This window comes from Ambystoma mexicanum, chromosome 1q (assembly GCF_040938575.1).
Source record: "Ambystoma mexicanum isolate Mex_15411 chromosome 1q, UKY_AmexF1_1, whole genome shotgun sequence".
Classification (NCBI taxonomy): Eukaryota; Metazoa; Chordata; class Amphibia; order Caudata; family Ambystomatidae; genus Ambystoma; species Ambystoma mexicanum.
In genome coordinates, this window is record NC_090922.1 from 65,886,044 (window position 1) to 65,907,845 (window position 21,802).

At 45.7% G+C, this 21,802-nt stretch overlaps 1 protein-coding gene across 6 annotated transcripts in view; it reads left to right on the top strand.

Annotated features, from left to right (window-relative positions):
- COG8 (component of oligomeric golgi complex 8) overlaps window positions 1-21,802 on the top strand; it is a 293,499-nt gene that overhangs the window by 159,360 nt on the left and 112,337 nt on the right. The window lies entirely within an intron of this gene.

The window sequence follows — 21,802 nt, forward strand, 5'->3', positions numbered from 1 at the left end:
CTATTTGTGTAGCACCTTTTATTATCTAGTCCTCACGCTTGTGTATCCTCCTGAACACACTACTACCACTGAAAAATCTTGAGGTCTCTCTTCCTCAATATTTTTTTTGTTCTTGTTCTCCTTCTGACACAACACACTGCAGTTTTACATCTATCTCAGTTATTTAAACTCTTTTTTTCATTTGCCATGTATACTGTCTTTCACAAACTCAAAATGTGGTGACTTGAATCTGATTTAACTACCCTAGCTTTTATAAATATTGCATATTTCCTCCTGGTGGTTCCCTTCATGTTATTTTTGCTTAAGCATATATTTTCTTTACTTTAACATTTCTTATCCAGACAAGACTTCTATACCACATTTCCAGTGTATACCTGGCCTTTCATCTCCATACAACGTCCCATTTAGCCTAACAGAAAATATTTGCAACATACAACATATTTTAACACCCCAATTGTTGTACTGCACATCTGTGTTCTTGAAGGTATAATAAAGAACTTAAAATGTTCTACTGAGGTAAATATCACAAAGACCCAATATTCTAAATTGTATCTGATTGAAACACACAACACTAAAGTTGGTTTAAGGGGTGAATGAATTGTTGGGGACTAAGCTGGAATGCAACCTGGGAACATGCATCTGGGGAACTCTCCCAGGGGGGAAAAAAACACAAAATGCAGAATAAGTTGATTACATCTCTACTGATACTAGCCAAACGCTGAGTAGCTATCACGTGGAAACGCTCACAAGGAATGGCAATTACAATGTGGCAGGCGGATGTCCGTAGGTGGGGGATAGCTGAACTGGTAATATTGCAGAGAGCAGGAACTGAGGTAGAAGGGGGGGGAGTAACAGTACATTGTAGTCAATTGCTGAATGACTTATCGAAATCCAATGACCTGAAACCGCCATGAGGGATAGATGGTAGATGGTGGTGGGAGTGACGAGGGGCGGAGGGTGAGGTAGGGAGAAGTGAGGATACTGCAGGGTTGGACTTGTGCCCGTGGTACTGCAGAGCGTGAACCGCCGTGCACCATCAGATTATGGAAAAGGCCCTGTTGGGGTAACCTATGCACAAGAAAGAGGGAGGGGGAGGGTAATGTTGATTATCTCTGTATTCTGTTGCTGTTATGGAAAATACAATGAAAGCACTTGATCATTCTTAATGTTCTTTTCTTGGTTCGTTTGGTCACCCATTCTGTAAAAAGTATGCCTAAATGTGATGTTACAAAATGACTTAACCTGCAAGGTATGTAAGCATGTCTTTGGTAGAAATGAGGCCTTCAGAGATATCTGATAGTTCGACACATGTACAGCAAGTAGTTAAAATAGATGTCTTGTGAAGAGGATACTACTGATCTTGAACCACCACTGTTTGCAAACACACATCCAACCAAACTTTGCTCAGCCACGATGTGAACCACATCTTGAAGGGCGACCAAGCCTTTACAGCATCCATGAGCACTGTCGGAAGGAAAAGGACATGAAATTGGTGGATGCAGTGTTCAGTATGCAGTGATTTTGCTAAATTGAAAATAACGAATAACATTTTTATCTAAACATTTTTGCCGAATTTATTTAACTTATTTTTATATATATATGGTGGTGGGGGAAGGAGTTAAAATTGGGGGTGGGGGGTTAGGTGGGATTATAAACTAAGGGAAACAGGGATCTTAGGGGGTGCCCAAATTAAATACAAAAACATTGTTTTTTTTCCGGTAAAAATGTTTAGTTAAAAAGGTATTCGTTCTTTTTTTAATTTGGTAAAATCACATGTAACCGCAGTATTCACACCCAAAGCAAGGTACCGCTAGAGGAAGAGGAGGGATTAATCTACTACCATACAGTCTCAAAGGTACTGAGGAAGACTGCATATTGCAAAATGATGGAACAGAAGGAGAGGTAGATGGATTTAAAAAGGAACTCCTGGAGTCACAAGGCTATTCATTGTTCGGGGCTAGACGCTGAGATGGGAGTGCTGGTCAGAGCCAAAGAGTCAGAGAAACAGTTGATTAGCACTGTCCTATAAGAGGTGCAGAGAAGTCTGGAACAACCCTTGATTATAGGATGTTCTGTGTAGTCTGAGAATTACTGGGATCTTGGATGCAATGAACATTGAAAGGTACTTGAGCAAAGTAAGTATTGGTAACCATAAGAAGTGCTTAACTCCAAGAGCTGCTAAATCAAGCCAGCTGAGTTATAGAGAACCTTGAGTGGCAGGGAACCCAACAGGTGGTGAGGACATTGAGAGACCCTCAAATTGGAGGTGCAAAGACTTAGTACGTAAGGTTAACGAAGCCCAAGACACATGGTCTATACAAGAAATTTCCTGAGTTTGAAAGCTAGGATTGTGAGAGTAATGTATAATGGAAATTTACTTTATGAGAACGTACAGACTAATTCACAGGAGAAACCAAAGGTAGAAAGAGTTTTTCTTTATCAAAGTATGAATATCTGAACCATTGTGCTGGCAGCTCTACAATGAGAGTGTGAAGCAGCCCTGAAACAGCAAAAGAAAAGTTATCAAACCATGAGGTGTGGCAGGATGTGGTTGTGAGATCGATAAACCATCTGAAAAGAGCTCAATGAAATTGCTGGCTTACACAGACAAACTTAAAATTGTGTGTAATCCTAAAAAAACAAGACTAATAATTGGACGTACTTGTCTATTATTAATTTGAACAACGCTGCCATAGTGTCTTGAAGTGGTAGACATGTAATATAAATAAATGGACAAGTTACAGTCGCAAGTAAGGTGCTAATATCGGACCAGTAATATCCGATCATGTAGCAGTTTATTGCTATTTGCACCCTGGCATGCTTTCCAAGTGAGATATATATATATATATATATATATATATATATATATATATATATATATATATATATATATATATATAGTTGAGAAACAGCATTGTTGTCATTTCCCAATTTTAAAAAAAGAACCTACAAAGCAAAATGACCTTCTTGAATAAACTCCTACATGCCTGCCCTCACTGCCCCAAAAATGCCAGCCTCCTGCTACTGAGGAGGCTTGGATTGCAGGCAATACCATGAGGCATAACTGGCCTTCTGAGCTTCCTGATTGGCTGGGGGCCCTTGACACCCCTCTAATATGCATTTTAACTTTGGTTATTGCACGCAATCAATATACTCCCCAATGATATGTAAAAACACTATACAAGTTTGGAGTAGTAAATGCATGAACTTTATTTTTCACAGTGAACAGAGTGCATTACATGAATCGTTTCAGATAGCACTTTAATTGGGAACGTTTACATAAGCATAATCTAAGGTGGAGAACACAGGACGTTCACTTAAAGCAGACAACCAATTTGGGCGACTGTGGTAGACTTGGGTGGTTGATCTTTTTGTGTAATGTTATGTGGTTCCATGTCACTTCATCACGGGATGTTTTTTCACTGGGTTTTTTACTGCAGATTTTTTTTACGAAAAAAACATCGATTTTTTTTTTCTTTTTGGGGGGGTTACCCCCCCCCCCCAAATCTCCCATCCCCTTTAATTATTTTTATATTACTGTACACCTAATCCCAATTTATATATTTTTGTAAACCACCCAAAAAATGTGATGGTGGTTTTGGAAAAAAAATTTGCGGTAAAAAACCACCACAAAAAAACATCCCGCGATGAAAGGACGTCATACCATGTTATGCAACAACTTTTCAGCAGGGGAGCGATATCTTCTTTCAGTGCCATAGCCCTCCATTGCCATGACATGATATGTCATTAATTCAAAGTTCAATTTTTCATATATTGTCTTCGCAACCAAATACTTTCTTTTTGGTGATGACTAATTCATACTGCAATGCGCCACTGTATTGCTTACCCATTGCATCTGCATCAGTTCTGGCCTTTCCCCAACCCAAATGTTAATTGTGATTCAAGACTGTCCTCCTTATCCATGCTTCCATCCCTTCGATATGAAAATCCAATCTTTTAGGATGGTATTTCAGACACCCGCTTTGGAATACCTCTAAATCTTTTGTGTGGCAAGATTTATTAAGACTCTTCAAAACGCTAGTCAATCTATTCACACAGAACATCTTTGCGTTGTATGGAGAGGGTTCCCAGACTCAAACCATTTCTTCCTCCTGTGTTGCTGCTCTTTTGGTGGCATATGAGCTCAAGCATATGTTTGCATCCCAGGCATGTTTTTAAGCTATATGGTGCAGAGGTAATTGCCCCTTTTTGACAATTTCATGAACTCCAACCTTGGAAGTTGGTTATTGACTGTAGGTTATTCAGTAAAGTTGCCACTGCCCTTTTCCCCCCAGCAGCATTGATGCATATTGGTTACTATTTTGGACACACGCCAAACATCTAATTGATGTCTAAACTGTGGAGAGTTTGATTGCAAGAGTGGCTATGCTTGCATGCCTGGTGGATGCTACCTTTTTAAATTTGTAAATCTTGAAACTGAAGCTGTTTAATTGATTTTGTAAAACCATTCTTCTCCGTTTGAATGGAAGTACATTTTGTAACCTGGACAACCACTGAGGTAATCATTTTTCTATTGTCCAAATACTGAAAATTATGAGTGCATTATTTGGCCTAAAGTCTGGGCTGTCTCACTGACCATCACTAGCCAACCAAAGCCTTTTTCCAACAAGCTCATTGTCCAGTGCTGGCCAACTTGTCGCCATGTTTCCTCAATTTGAGGGAAGGGTTATTTCCTCTGGTATTGTATTAGGTATTCTTGGACACTTACTGCAGCACTGGTATTTTATTGAATCTTGGACCACTAAATAAAATGGCACATGAACTAACCACATTACCAACAGGTTGAGCGGACCAAGAAAGGCTGTACTGGTTGTCTTGTCCCTTGCATTTATTATTTTGTTTCATTTACATTTCTTTTTAAACTAAACCAATGGCATCCGACTTGCAATACCATTAATTGATGTGTTGCATTGACACATCTTTAAAATATCAAGCAGACAGCACTGAAAAACTATATATTTAGGTTCCTACGGAAGTCTCATTTGGAATTTCATTGTCTTCCACTTCAAACAATGTAGTCCTTTTCTCTACACTAGTCCAGGTCAAGTTCTAATCAGCAATACTTTCAAGCGCTTCGGGAAGAGATATTTTGGATGCCTATACTAGAATAGGCGATATTGGTAAATATATTAATTTCAGCATGTGACAAAGGTGTGGATTGTGTAGATTTGCAATACAGGCTTTGATGGCGTAGCTTTTCAAACAGGCTGATCAGTGTAAAATTTTCAAACTATTTGTGGATGTACTGTCCTGCTGGGATGGAGGCATTTGAACTTTATTATTTGGCAAGTGTAGTACAATAAGCAGTGTTGTATAGCAGTTTGCTATGCAGTTCTGCAGGTTTGCTAATCAAATTGACACTTGTGTAGCAAAGCTAGCTTTTTAAGCTAACCAGTTCAATGAAGGTTGCAGCTCATCGCCCTCTTTTCTCTATTCACTGCAAGTGCAAAGGGGCTAATTGAGAGAGAGTGAGCAGTAATAATCTCATCCACTCAGTAACAAAGGCTGTGTGGGAGTGCTAGCCAAGAATTTCATTTTGAAATCATTGCAAACCAGAAGTAATTGGGATGATACATTTATTAAGCTAACCATAGCCTGTCCAGCAAAGACCAGTATGTGTTTTCTTAATTTTTTTAAAAGACAGTCATGCAATGTCATTCCTAAAAATTGAAGTTACTTAATGCACAATTACAGTATTAATACTGTAAAACACTGCATCATCTCCATGTTTTATTTTTAATTTATTTAAATTTATAGAGCGCACTACAGCCCTCGAGGCGCTGTGAAAGGACATGGATGAAGGCTTGATTCAGGGTTACAAGAATGCGGCCCAACAAAAGTACTTAATGCATAGTGATCAATTACATAGTGATCAGTTACAGTTAAAGTTACAAGGAAGCATAAAGTGTGTGCAGCAGCTTACGACTGTGCAAGGGAAGACCTGTCTTACAAAGAGCCTAGTCTTCATAGCTTTCCTGAAGGCTGCGTGAGAGTCAATCAGACAGAGTTCCGGTGGGAGAGAGTACCAGAAGGTAGCAGCCATGTTAGGGAAGCTCGTCCTGCTGCTCTCTCGAGAAGTTCTCGCAAACTCACTATGGAGAACATCATGCCCCTTCTCGCAATACCAGCCCTCCTGCCTCCCTTTTCCAATGACCCTGAACTCCTTGCTTCAGCATTTAATGCAGCCATCACCCAAGCTGTTGATAAAGTCGTAAAGTCGCCCCGCTTACCTTAAAAAAAAAAAAAAGAAAAAAAAGAACCATGCCAACGCATGGTTCACCCAAGAACTAATGGAACTTCGTGCCAAAAAGAGGGCAGCGCTCGCCACCTGGAAAAAACACCCCACTGATGCTTCCAAAGCAGCCTTTAAAGCCATTTAAAAAAACTACAAAATCTCTGTCATTCAGGCCAAGGCGGCCTCCTTTAATACCAGAATTGCAAATGCAAAATCAGTGACGAGGGAAATCGTCTCCATTTTCAGGGAGCTTGAGTCTGCTGCACCTGCTCCACCTACCATGCTAAAAGATACAACATGGTGCAATAAGATTCAAACAGCCATGCTGAACAAACTTGAAACACTGCAACCAAAAGGTGGGGGCGGAGTGCAGGGTAGGTCAACGGGCAATACAGTGGGGCATGTCAGAGGTATGCACAAGATCAGCATTCATGGCAGGCAGTATAGGCAATACAGTGGGGCATGTCACAAAGGTATGCACAAGATCAGCATTCATGGCAGGCAGTATAGGCAATACAGTGGGGCATGTCACAGAGGTATGCACAAGATCAGCATTCATGGCAGGCAGTATAGGCAATACGTTGGGGCATGTCACAGAGGTATGCACAAGATCAGCATTCATGGCAGGCAGTATAAGCGATACAGTGGGCATGTCACAGAGGTATGCATCAGGTCAAAAGTAGTAGTGTGCAGTACAGAGTAGAGTGCACATACTGGAGGTGGGATCTGTGGGCATGGCAGAGTCTCGAGCAGAGAGATGGAAGGGCTCATGTAACTGCATCTTTGTGCAGTACTGCAGGGAGCCGGTTCTATATAGCTGGGTTGGGCATGGGCAGGCAAAGCAGTAGTCGGTCTGTTAATAGCCCCATTTGATAGAGCTGCAAGGCGGGGGGCCGCTGGGGCCAGTTGCGAACGCATGTTAGGATGCGCGGCAGACGCTACCCTCATAGGGTGAGGTCTGAGCATGGTAGTGCGAGCAGCGGTGCTGGGTTGTGGCCTGACAGCATGGTTGTTGGTGTGCTCTCGCCTTACAAGCGCGTGTGTGGTGGGTAGATTGGAAGAGCATCTTGCTTGCATGCGAGCATTTCTAAAGGTAATGCTGGGTGTGACTGCAAAGGAAGGGACGGACAAGAAGCGCGATCGAAGGCGCATATTCCTTATGTTGAAAGGGCAATGCACGGCGGCACCCAGGAGCTTGGTGCTGGCATATCCCTTACCTGTTGGTGTAGGGCTTGTGGCGGTCAGTGCCGTCAAGCTGCGGAGAGGGGTTGAGGCCATGTCTCTTGGCCTTTCCTCCGCGGCATCGCCTCCTGGCTCCACTCCCCTCCATTTAAAGCAGGAGGGGAGGGCCGACGAGGGTGAGGGAGCCAATCCTGGCGATGCAAGTTTGTTTTGTTGCCGGTCTCCGTGGCAACAGTAGCAGCAGCCATCTTGGGGCAGGTAGGCTCCTTGTGGTGGTCCATGGGTGCAGGGAATGTGCTGGGGCACACTGGTGCTCCAAATGGTGATTCTGCCTGAAGCAGATGAGGACGCTGGACACCCACTCACAGCGGAGCTGCAGAGAGGGGTTGAGGCCTTGTCTCCTGGCCTTTCCTCCGCGGCTTTACAGTAAAATTAGGTTAGTGTATCCAAATCCCACTGTCAAACTATATTTCCTTTTATTTGGCGATGATGCATCATTTTAACGAGTGAACACTTGAAAATGTACATGATCACACGTGCTTTTGATGGCAAACCTAGTTCTGTAACTTGCTAGTTGCATGCATCTGTGCAACTGGTGCTCAACTAATGAGCTGATCCCATACTCCTTGACATTCTATCTTATAACCCTGTTGCTTTATACCAGCTACCCTGAAAGCGAGATGGGCGCAAACTACAATATTCCCCCTAGTTTGCCCAGTTCTATGTTTATACAAAGTAGTGATAATAGTTCCATCCATTCTGTGCATCGACAGATCTACTGCACTACACTGTAGTTAGCCTTCCGAGTTCGCTTTTTTCTATAACTATGATTATATTATATTCTAGCAGCTTGGGGAGAGAGATGGCCAAACTGGTTTCAGAGCCTTTTTACCACAGCCTTTTTATCATATCTGTGTATGTGCCCATTTATGCAGCTAACCTTTTACATTTTACAGACGCTCATTCAGGGCTTGCAAAGTCTTTTTGCCCGCTCGAATAGTCGAGTTGATTTTATGATCAGTGAGTACCATTTGCAAGGGGTGTTGTATTTAACATTTACTTTGTTTACAGTAAATGTAAAAGAAAAGTTTCACTGTGTATGGCTGGACTCTGGGTGGCAGCAGTTTGCCAAACATAAAGTGGGTTTGTGGTAACATGCACCATTTTACAGAAAGCGCATTTAAGTTTGTTATCCATTGTGTGAGAAACCAAAAAGTGTGTCTCACGGACTAGTCCTTTTAGATCCGTCATCAAAGTGGCCAGGACACGGCCATTGCTTTTGGATCCAATTCCTGGGGGTGGACCAGTGCGTGAGGATCACCTGGTTGAGGGGTCCCTGGGGAATGGGAGTGGGACACCCAGTGGAGAGACGCAGTATCCCCTTCCTGATTATCCCTTCACCCCTTCTTATTCCATGTGTTAATTAACTTTACCTCCCCCCCCCCCCTTCCTACACGACTACAGGGACCAAGTGCTCTGGGAGAAGACTGACTTACATCCAGCCCTTCCATGCAGCATGTCCCAACATCGGAGTCGGGCAGATCCAGGCAATTAACCTTAACAACTCACACCTGATTCCTGTTACCTTTCCCCACACGTATAAAAAGCGGAGCATGAGAGCACACTGAGCAGCAAGGCAGCGAGCAATGCGAGGAATGAAGCTGAGCCAGAGAAGGAGAAAACTATTCGAGGCCGCAGCTGAATCGAGGAAGCCAGACGAAGAGTCACAGGGAGAAACCAAGGAGAGAAGTACCCTTGCCTGTGCGACAAACAATCGCTCAGTTGTTGAAGACTCAGCAACTGCATGTGTGTGGCGAAAAAGAAAGGTCTTCAAATCCTTTAAGGTGCCTCTGAGATACCAGGGGCCCTCCTCCCTCGCTGGACGAGCCGGGGGAGAAGTACAGACTCCGTGGTTTGCCCTCTACACCACGATCAAAGCCGCAAGCTGAACCTTGCATACAGCCTGTGAGTTGAAGGCAACTGTGTGAACCGGGCTGCATATGAGGGAAGGTTGCAGGCGGCAACAAAGTGTCATATAAGGTGTTTGAAAGCCGCAAGTAAAAGGAGAAACCTGAAAAAATGTTTATTTGAACCTTTAAGAAGTGAACGTTCGATACTAAATAGCAGAGTGGTCCGGCACCATATTGGTGCCCAGTCGAAAGACCTCTGCCGGAAAGTATCTTGCGAATTGAACTTTTGAGATTGGATGGAAAGAAACGAGTGATCAGACGAGGGTAATGGTCAAATCCTGTGCTCAATTGAAATGCTTCAGTTCTGTTACATGGAAAGATGGACATTGGTAAAGTGTCAGGTCTGAGCTTGATCGAGGGTGACCTAATGTGATAAAAGGGAATCCGAGCCCTGCTGAGCGAGATGCCATTGTGAAACTAAAAGGGAAGAAAAAGGTCAGAGTCCGGCTGAGGGAGACCGAAAGAAGTGAATGAGTTTTATTATTTTCTTTGCGTTGATCCAGGCACTGTGGAAGAAAGACTTGGAAAAAGTATATGGAGACACCATGCTGAAAGACTCTGATGTGTCCTAAAGACTGCCTCCTCTTGCCAGAGAAGTTGGTGTGCTCCAAGTGCCATATTGTTCCGCCTTGTCCTGTGCTGAAATGTGGATAAGGGGAATTCAGCCTTGATTTTCTCAGACAAGGGGTCTGTACAACAGACCTTCTGCCATTGGCAGTGTCAGGCTAGAATAGGAAATGTAAAAAATGTGACTTTACATTGCAGTTGCTTATGGCATGTTATTTGTGAGTATCACTTCTGAAGAGATAGTAGATTGAGAAGGCTGGGATGCATTTTTCTGATTTGGGGGAAGACCAGACATGTTAGACATAGATGGAGCACTGCAATCTTTATTTTTTTTAAAACCTATTTGACAAAACAATCATGTGGGGCATGCCAGTATTAGCATGTTTATTATTTTCATTGAATCCATTTGATGTGTAAAAAAAAAATTCTGTTTAACATTTATGCACAATTATCTTGTAAATGGCAGCCTTGAGGACGGCCGTTGATCAAAACGCATCGGCTGCACTCTAAAGTTTAAGACATGGCCTCAATAAACCAATTTGTAGTTATAGAACATGTTTTGAATTTTGGAGAATGTTTATTCTAAACGCAAGATTGACATTGAATCTACAATTCCCTATCGAACAAACTACTTACTGCAGTATTATATTGAAGAGGCACTGGAACATGCCATGTTTAAACACTCTCTCTTATACGAAGCGAAGATTGTAGGATGTTCTGCGCATGTCTTTTAGATGAAGGCCTCTCGCTTAGCTTGTTGGAATGCTCGCCTTCACTGGGCACTGAGGGAAGGGAACACTTTTGAATTTGGGTCCTGTGTTGCTGTTGGGTCTGTTCTGTCACTGCTTTTTACTAAGGTGTTCACCAATTCACTGGGGTCATGAGTGGTCACTTTCCTCAACAAGATTGGTGCCATAAGACGTCAGATTCCTACTGCTCTGCGGGCATATGCGCACTTCTCGGTGATTCTCTGTGGGCCCAGCAAAGACTATTTCGTCAGAGGGGAGAGCTGGCCGGAGCGCCTGGCGATTCAAAGGGGAGACTGAGCAGGTGTGGAAGAAAGAGCTGACTGGAAAATCGTGGGTTGGTAAACACAGGTTATTGTGTCAATGTATTGTTTGGTTTGTATGGTGGTGTCTGAAATGGGTTGGGGTCGATGAATGTCTTTTGAAATCTGAAAAACTGAAACGTGAAGTCAGGAACCTGTTGTGATTATCTGTGGATACAGGAGGGAAAGTACCCTGCCTATAGGACTGTTTATCTGAATAAGGAAATAATAAAAGCAGTTGGCAAACGCAATGTAAAAGCAGTGCATCCAAGCTACCTACTAATTTGAGAGGAAAGGAGACCGCTGTGACAGTCAGGGTAGTGTAGTGTAGTATCCATTAGGAATGATGTGTTCTGTACAAGTGTGAAGACAATATTTTGGATGAGAGCGCTATGATAATCTTGTCTTAACCTGTACCTTGTTACATGAAACCCTAAACGTGCAACTCGGGTTGCGATCCTGCTTTATATTTCACACTGTTCTCTATCCTAGTACGGGAGATGTAATGTACTTTGTGTCTACTGATTAGGTGTATTGTCCTTGACTCTTACCTATTTTGTGTCTCTGAAAAGCTGGATACTGTTCTGCATTGTTGGTAGCGTAATGGGGCTTATAGGCTGTGAACAAGCAGTAATCTGAATCCGACCCAAACCTGCGAGTGCTTCTGAAATTTCTATACTGGGGAGGAACAGAGGCTGGGATGTGATACATGAGCCTATAGGTACACGTGGCAGAGCGGTTAATCGAATGAGTTCTACCCAATGCCGCCTGCCTCGGGACTCCATAGCGTCCTGATGCAGACAGATTTTGGAACGGACCTGGATCTGTAATACGCCATACCTTGTCTTAACCCTTTGAGAATGGGTTCAGGGCAGTATACACAAGTCACACTTCCTTCTAAACTAAGTCCAGAACACTTCATATTTACTCACTAAACGCCAAAAGCATGCAAGTACCTGGACAAATGGCACGGATATACACAGAATGAGTCGCCTAAGCGTTTTCCCAAGGAAGGTACATCTGATTTAGACAGGATAGCAAATTTACCTAAGGTATTAGAGAAGAAAGTTGCATGTGTACACCGATGCCAATGGGATGGTTACCTTGACTGGTATACTGAAGCTTCTAAAAGACCCACTGAATCTGAGACACGGTTGTTGAAAGACACTCGAGAAAAGCTACAGGAGCATGTAACATTTTTGAAATCTCAACAGTCAAACCTGCAGGTACCGGACCATAAAGCCGGGTACAAATGATGTATACCGCTACTTAAAGGGGAGCCCTAGTTGAAGGAAATCCCTGAGGATATTTTGGACACTTACAACCCTACTATTTTAAATGGTGTTAGGGGGCTTTCCTAAAGTCCTACTCGGAGGTAAGACTTTAGTAAGCTATTCCAGTGGTATTTAGATCCTCCCTCCCTCCCCAACTCTTAGTATCAGCCTGTACTACTCAGACCTTGGTGGAGTGGCAGAGCAGTCAGGTGTATCTTAAGAGGAAGATGTGAGCTGTAGGTAATGTAAGAAAGGCATGGTATCAACAGTAAGACAGACACACAGTTAAAGGGTGTTTCTCCAGCATGGGGTCTGGCATGGCTTCACCTGCTCATTCCTCGTCGGGGTGGGAATCCTCGGTAAAAGAAAAAAGTTTCACTTTCACTTACAAACTGTATTTCGAATGGATTGTGTCCTCCCACTTATTCCTCATCTTAGATATATCCTTCCCTTCAGCTTTGCTGCTTCGGAGAAAAAATGTCTCCACTAGAGGGCGCTCCATTCGGCTGCAGCGTCGATGCCCCTCGGCGGCATCCATCGAGCAGCGACGTCATCCGCTGCATAAATGCCTCGAGCGCACCCATTGGCTTCAGTTCCGTTTTTCCGTTCGCTTTGCTTCGGATCGTTACAAACGGTGCTTCAGTTTCGTGAGAAATAATGTCTTCTTCATCGAACCCTTCCACACCGAAGACGGGATTCAAATAATTCCAGAAATGTGGGAAGAAAATGTCATTGACTGATCCCCATAAAAATTGCCTCCGGTGCCTCGGTTCTGACCACCGTATTGATGACTGCAGTTCTTGTCAGTCTATGACCCATAAGGCCTTAAAAGAACAAAGAGGTAAACTGGCGATGGGGGACGGTTCATAGAAGTCTTCTTCGAAGGGGAGAAAAGACTCTGCTGAGTCTTCGGTAAAGCACCATACAAAATATAGGTCGAGGAGCAGATCCGGGAAGTCCTCTTCTTCGTCCTCCAAAAAGGCGATAAAAAGACGACACTAGTCTCCCTCTTCTTCTTCTTCCACAACGTCATCTGAGGAAGTTATAACATGTCCTTCAAGACATGACTCCCTGAGAAAATGGGAAGCATTTAGAGCTTCTATGTAAAAATAAATTTGAGAACGCGGCCCAGACCCCCTCAAAAAAGTCTAACGAAGACCATGCCCCTGCTCACGAGAAACGTGACCGCGGAAGATCTAAAACCAGAAAATACGACAAAAAATCGAGGGTGTCATCCAGGGACTCTTTCCAGACACCTCATGGAAAAAGCCTACCGGTGCATAAACCGGGGGTTGAAGGAAACAAAATGGCATCAGAGACTCATGCGTCATCGAGGTCTGTATCGAAAAAACGCCCTCGAAGGCAGTCGAGCACAAGACGTCGATGACTCGACCTAAAAAGGTCACGCTGAGTATACAGTAGACCTCATTGAAGGCTCCTTCGACAGTGTCGATGATCTCGAATTCCTTCAAGGGCATCGAAAGCTACCTCGACAATCTCGAAGGTTGTTGCTACGACTTCGACGTTTTTGTCGACACCCATGCCTATGCCAATGTTAAAACCTATACCATCTGAAAAGGTTTTTCATCCTGAGTAGACATGATTTCTTTAGGGCCATGTCATCCATATATGAGGGAGAGTCATCAGCAGATGAAGAGGTTTCTCCTGCTGGTGTTAAATTTGGCACAAGACCAGTCCCTGAGGAGTTAGTTGACCCTCAATCTAAAATACAAGATCTACATGAATGCTTGCAATCAGCAAGTGGTCTGGATACCTCTCCAGAATACAAATTTGAAAAACCTGACCCAGCAGAACATGCTGATGCGGGTTATAGAAAATGAATGAGTAGAGTCACTGAATTCATGGGATGGGGTAGACATTCACCTGTCAATCAAGATGATGACATGACTGATATCCTTTCAGGAGGACCTCAGCAAGACCCCATAATTCCCTTTCATGTAGCCTTACAAAGGAGGGTTAATACTGCATGGGAACATCCTAAAGCCATTCCAGCAGTTAATAAAAAGTTTGGGTCAAAATATAGACCCTGTAATGCTGACCCAGAATAAACACCCATCTCCAGAAAGTCTGGTAGTTCAAGCAGCTACCTCTACTAGAAATGCTGCATACCCCGCAATTCCCCCGGATAGGGATGATAAAAAGGTTGATGCATGGTCCAGGAAGATTTTTATGTCTGGGAGCATGGCTTTAAAATCCACTAATGTAACTTGGGCCCTGGCAAGGTTTACATATACCCTGTGGGACTGCATGTCAGCAGCAGCTGAACACATCCCAGAAGGTGAGGAACGTGATGGGTTTCTATCCATAATAAGGGATGGAAAGGAGGCTTCGGGAGAATGCCTTCAATCAGGTTTGGACACAGCTGACAGTAACGGTAGGTCCATGGCATCTAGCACGGTGCTACGTAGATTTGCGTGGCTAAGAAAGCCAGGTTTTGCACCGGATGTGCAATCCAGGCTTCTTAATATGCCATTTGACGGCTTGAGGTTGTTTGGCAGCAAGGCGGAGGAAAGTTTGGAGAAGCTGCAGACCTCCAAAGCTGCGGCAAAATCACTCGGTGCCGCTATAAAACAACCTCAACAACGCCCCTACACAGGTTCATCTTCATGGAGGGGTCGTCCCTTTCGTTTTTATTCCTCATTTGGAAGAGGACAGTCCAGTCAGAGAGGTCAAAGAAAATGTCCTTGGGCGAGGAAAAGGTGCTAGACCTACCCCGGCAGCGGCATCTGTCCCTTCAGCCGCTGCTGCCGCAAAGCCACTCTGAGGTTTTGGCCCACAAGACCCCAGTGGGAGGCAGGATCTCACAGCATCTGGAAGAATGGCGGGGCATTACTTCAGATGCTTGGGCACTGGAAACAGTATCCCAAGGTTACTGCCTTCCTTTTCAAAAGAAACTTCAGAATCACCCACCGGGATAAAACTCTACCAAACATCCAGATCCGCTCCTGTTGCAGGAAGTCTTAACCCTGCTACAGAAAGGTGCAATAGAACATGTACCTATAGCAGAGAGGAATAAGGGCTGGTATTCCCCATATTTCCTCATTCCAAAGAAAGACTGAAGACTGAGACCCATCTTGGACTTGAGAAACTTGAACAGGTTCCTAAGGAAGGACAAGTTCAAGATGGTCACACTTTCTCAGATCCTTCAGGCTCTCCAACTCAAGGATTGGTTGCTCCAGAATGCCCAGTATCTACCGGCCTTCGATTTTCTCAGGTTGCTGGGCCTGATGGCATCCTGCATTTTTCTGGGGCCGGAAGCCAGATTGAGAATGAGATCCCTTCAATGGGCTCTCAGGACTCAATGGTCCCAATTCTCAGGGCAAATGTCAGATCTATTGCAGGTTCCAACCAAAGTAGCACGGGATCTACAATGGTGGGCTTGCAGGCGACATATCCTCAGAGGGGAATCTTTTTGGCAACCATGGCCGGAGATAACCGTAGTAACGGACACCTCACTTACGGGATGGGGAGCTCACACCAGCGAGTTGACAATCAGCGGTCTTTGGTCTCCATCGGAGTCCAAACTACACATCAACCTTTTGGAGCTGAAGGCGATCAGACTAGCGCTGAAGGCCTTCCTGCCCTCTGTACGGGGAAAGAATGTCCTGATAATGAGGGACAACACAGTGGCCATGTACTACCTCAACAAGAGAGGAGGAGTAGGGTCACTGCCACTGTGCAGAGAGGCAATGCAGCTCTGGTTCTGGGCAGTACAAATGGGGATCTCTCTATCGGCAGTTCATCTAGCCGGAGAGCAAAACACAGCGGCAGATGCTCTGAGCAGGCAGAGCACAGTCTCCCACGAGTGGGAGCTAGCTCAGGAAGTCATTCAAGAGATCTTCAACCTTTGGGGAACCCCCAAGTGGATCTGTTCGTGACCGGTACCAACCGGAAGTGCAAACTGTACTGCTCAAGGGAATTTTCACAGAGAGTAGCTCTAGGGGACGCGTTCGTGGTGGATTGGGAGTTTCCACTTCTGTACGCATTCCCTCCAATCCCTGTGATCCCTCAAGTAATCGGGAGGTTGAGAAAGTTTAGGAAAACCATGATCCTAATTCCCCCGGATTGGGCCTTCTGGACATGTCCATCTGCCCTCCAATACGTCTTCCAAAAAGAGAGGATCCTCTCTCACAAGAGGAAGGTCATGTTCTCCATCCAGAGGTCAACACACTCAACCTTCATGCATGGCTTCTGAGAGGTTGAGATATAAGGATTGGGACCTTTTGGATGACGTGATGGAGATTTTGCTTTTGGCCAGAAGGCCAGCAACCAAATCTCTGTATCGGTGTCGTTGGAACAAGTTCAGTAACTGGTGCAGAGAAAATAATGTGGACCCGTTTCAATGTAATATTCCCACAATATTGTCTTTTCTATTACACTTGGCAAATCTGGGGCTCCAGGTTGGTACGATGAAAGGATACTTAGCTAGCAGCGCTTTCCATTTTTAAGCGCTCCTCAGAGGAAGAATCTTATTTTAAAATACCTTTTTAATAATTACATTCTTAAAAGGTCTAAATAATGTGTTTCCTCCAATACCTTTTCAAGTTCCTGTGTGGGATTTAAACTTAGTTCTGAAATTCCACACATGCATTCCATTTGAGCCTTTACTTTCTTGTCCACTAAGGCTTCTTACTTTAAAAACAATACTTCTTGTAGCATTGACATCAGCCCGCAGGGTAAGTGAGTTACAGGTGCTTTCTAGCGGTCCTCCTCATACCATCATTTATAAAGACAAAGTAGTCCTTGGAGTAAAACCATCTTTCTTGCCAAAAATTGTTTCAGATTTTCACCTGTCACAAAAAATAACACTGCCTACTTTCTACCCCCCTCCTCACGCAAGTAAGGAAGAGGAACAGCTACATAGACTAGATCCCAGAAGAGCTCTCAGCTTCTATATTTCAAGATTGGCAAAAATACATCAGTGTGATCAACTTTTTGTGGGATACACTGGCCGCAAATTGGGACTTGCTGTAACTAAACAAACATTATCTAGATGGATAATTTTGGCTATAACAGAATGTTATAGATTGACTGGGAAAGAACCACTAGATGGGCTCATTCAACCAGGGGCATAGCAACTTCGACAGCACTAAAAAGGGGTGTCCCTGTACAAGGTATTTGTGTAGCAGCCACACGGTCATCCATGCATACGTTCATAAAACCTTATGCTCTAGATTCAACCTCTTCTCAAGGAGGTCTGTTGGCTAAATCTGTACTTCATTCTGTACATAACTAGAACATTTCTGTACACCCACCTCCAATACAAAACTTCTTTGGGAGGCTATCTAAGATGAGGAATACGTGGGAGGACACAATCCATTCGAAGAACAAGTTACTTACCAACTGTAACGTTCTTTCGATTGGATGTTCCTCCCACGTATTCCTCATCGACCCTCCCAGCCAAACCCACAGTACAGTTTACGTGATTTACACTCTAAATTCTTTTAAGGCTTGGGTCAAAAGAGGCACGCCCTTTAACTATAATCCATGGGCTATAATACACGAAAAAACGGAACTGAGGCCAACGGGCGCGCTCGAGGCATTTATACAGCGGATGACGTCGGTGCTCGACGGATGCTGCTGAGGGACATCGACGCAGTGGAGGGCCCCCTAGTGATTTTTTATTTTTCCGAAGCAGCAAAGCTGTAGGTAAGGATATATCTAAGATGAGGAATATGTGGGAGGAACATCCAATCGAAAGAACGTTGCAGTTGGTAAGTAACTTGTTCTTCTCCCCTAAACCAATCACTGTACCCTGGGTCATGCTGCCTCCATACAATGCCAGTTCTCTCCCTAAGCCCCTCCACTAGCAGCCATCTTCAGATTATTTTACAGCACGCTTCGGTGTTGGGAGTCATCGAGTTTTGCTCTGTTAGCTACTTCTACGTTTTTTTTTCATTTTTTGATGTGGGGGAAAAGTTGCATTATTTGTTCCAAAGAGCCTGTGCTATTCTCTCCATCTGCCGACAGCAGGGATATGTTTGTCAGTGAATTTCAGCACCCCTCAAGGGCGAAGATCACTGATGTTTTCTTTTGAAGTTTCCAGAAGGCCATTGGTCCTTCTCTGTGCCTCCGACCATGACAGAGCAGGCCCCTCTTCAGGCTTGCAACAAGTGCGGACTACGGGACGTGTTTGTGGAGGACAAGAACCTCCAATGCCTCTACTGTCTTCACCCGGACGTCCAAGAAGACGACTAAGGATCGACACAGTAGACTGGCAGCATGGCTGAACGCAAAGGCCTCTGCCACGTGCTTCGAGCAGGGTCATGCCTCACCCAGGACTGGCTGGTCCGAGGAGCACACTTCTAAGTCCTTTGAGGGCGCCTCACCCGTGGGGGCCCAAGACAAGGCCAAGCACCGCAAATCCAGTTCCACCGGTGTCTCTGCGCAAGTGCGTCCTGTGTTGGGCAGGGCGCGCTCAACATCACCATTCGCCTCCATTGCCAGCCAAAGATCAAGCTCCTCCTCCAAGAGGAAATCGCCCAACTAAGCTGCGGGAGAGGCCCGAGAAGCCAGGGACGGAGAAGACGGCCGGACTGCCCAAGAAGGCCTTGTCGGCTCAGGAGAGGTCTTCGTCAACGATAGAGCTGGTGGCGGCTTCTCTCATGGAGGCACAAAGGCGGCCCCCACAACGCGTAATGTGTCCCTACCTCCAAGGTGAGAAACCACTGCAGTGACTTTGGCGAAGTTTGCAGGCACACCGGAGAAGAGGTTTCATGATGCCTACCTCCAAGGAGCCGAGTCCGACCCAGCAACCCCAGAGGCAGGCATCATTCCCCCCAGGGAAGTGCCAGCGGGCCCAAGCTGGGGCCCTTTGGACACAGTCCTGGCGCCTTCGGGCCCAGGCTCATGTTGGACCCCTGTCCTGGCGCTTTAGGCGCCAGGCTCATAAAGCTAGACATGTGTTAAAGTGTTTCAATGTGTACTTACCTGATGCAGACCATGCTGCTACATCCAGGCCCTCTTGAGGTCTGAATGGAACTACTTTACCTGTGGGACTACTTTCCACCTGGGTGTGGTCGGGGAAGGATACATACCTGATCGGTGGAAGGATACATACCTGGAACTTCTTCCAAAGCTATTTAAACCACGCCCGATCAGCAACTCTTGCTTCGCGTTGTTCTGCTCCTCGCAGCTGGACGCTCACCGTGTCAGCTCCTGCATCTGGACTTCAGCCACGCCTGTCAGCATCCTGGGTCACCTGCAAAGAGAGATAAGAGAGAATTGGCGAGAGAAAGAAGACCTTACCTGCTAATGCTGTATCACGGAGACATCACACCGACGATCCTGAAAGGGAAGACATCATTTTTAAAAGCATTTCGTTTCGATCGCTGCAGCGCTGCATTTCACTCACCTTTCCTGGGCACCTCCATCTTTAGCAGCGATCATCCGGATCCGCAGCCACTTCCCAGTGCCTAGAGAGAAAAAGACAAGAACACAAGGTGAGAGAAGGAAGGGAATAGGAAAAGCTCAGTTTCCTTCTAAGACTTACCAGTTGGGTCATTCCCATTTCATTTCGGGTCCTGCCGCTTCCTGGCATTCCGGACCCCGGCCCCTATGGGGAAAAAAGACAAAGACATTGAATGAGCGAATGCAAAGACATTACCCGAACGCTCACCCAGAACTTACCTGTAATTTATTGGAACTGCATGTTTCACTGCGGGTCGGCGCCATATCTCCGGCATTCCGAACCCCGGCCCCTAAGGGGAAAAAGACATAAGCGTTAGCGCTTGCTGCAATAAGACAATGAACATTATTATTAAGCTTGAACTTTTGAACTTGCAACAGAACTCTTACAGCGCCTTACCTGAATAGTCAAGCTTATTTGAACTTCCATCAAACCTCAATCCAGTGAAGTAACTGGGTTTCAACGCACCCCTGCATCAGAAGCAGGATGGAGAACTCATCCTTCCAGACCCTAAGGTGAGACTTCACGGGGAATCGTGGAAGGGTATCGTGGAGGGTTGGAAGGAAGTGGGAGGCTTGAGCATTATTCCGTCAGTAGGTAATACTCCCTTTTCACGCACAGGGGAATATTCCTACGAGCCAGAGAAGCCAGAGTAGAGGGGCCCTACCTGTCCATCTTCAGAGTCCTGCGCTTCACCATTGAAGAAGCCTCAGCACTCGAAGCCAGACCTGCGCCTCCGTGGGAATCAGGTGAGCGTGACAAGATGATCCTGCCTCTGAGCCAGACTCCTCAGGATGGAAAAAGGGGGGTGGGCAAGGTGGCCCCAGTCCAACTCTAGGGCATGCTCCGGGACATGGAAGTTTCGTCCACGGTCAAGGACCTGGAGTCCTTGCACACAGACCACAAGGACATGGAGGAGGACGATGGCGCGGGGCCTAATGCTCTGATCATGCCAGTTATATTTTATTTCTAACGCGTGCGTACACAAGTTCAGCCGAGAGCTGTATCTCTGGACATCTGGTCGACCGTACACCCTTTTGGTCTTGGAGATCCGGAAGAGGCTGCTGCAGGGCCCGGTTCCTACGGCCCGCCAGGCCCCTGATCAGCCTCCAGCAAAGAAGAGGAAGCGTCATCAGATGCCCCCATTTCAACCTCCACATCCGCGTCGGGCGCCTTCTCCCCCGGTGGACCTGGGGATGGATAAGGCCACAGCGACGACTGATGACGAGATTGTCACACCAGGTGGGTCTCTGCAGGCGGGGGCGTCCCCACCGGATGAGGTGAGGTCGTTCCATTCCATGGTCGCAAAAGCCTCTGAACCTTTCCAACTTGCACCCGAGGAAACCAAGAAGGAGGATTTCTTGTACCAGAGGCACAAGTCCAAGAGGAAGACCATCATGGCGGTACCCCTTCTGGATAACTTGTGCGAGGAGGGCCTGTCCCTCTTGAAGAACCCTTGTACAGCTCCAGCCAAATGGGATAGGGTGGAGAATAAGTTCTGCGTGCCGGAGTCCACACTCAAGTGCCTGAGGTCAAAACCGTCGCCGTACTCTGGTTTCGACGGCCGAGAGGAAGCAGTCGGCAAACCCTTCCTCTTAGTCCTCTGACCCGCCAGACAGTGAGGGGAAGAAGTTGGACACCATGATGGTAGGTATTTACACCGCCGCATCCACCATCAAGGCGGCCAATGCACTGGCGATCCTAGCCAGGTACGACAGGGAGCTGTGGCTCAAGCTGGGCCTGATTCTGGAGTTCCTCCCCGATGATAAGAGGATGGAGGTGAAAGCCCTCTTCCAGGAGGCACAGGTGGCTTCGAACCATGCCAACATGGTGGCGCTGGACATCCCTGACACAGGGTTCCGGCAGATGGGTTGTCTTCCTTTGTTCTCAAGGCTGTCTGAAGGCCATGAATTACCACCAGGAGGTCCAGACGAGGGTACTGGACATGCCATTCGACAGAGATAACCTTTTTGGGAAGGCCGTCAACGAGTCCCTACAGGCCATCAAGGCGGAGACTGCCCATTCCCTGGGCACGCTCCAGCAGCACTGCTCTTCCTTTCGCTCCTCCAGAGTGAA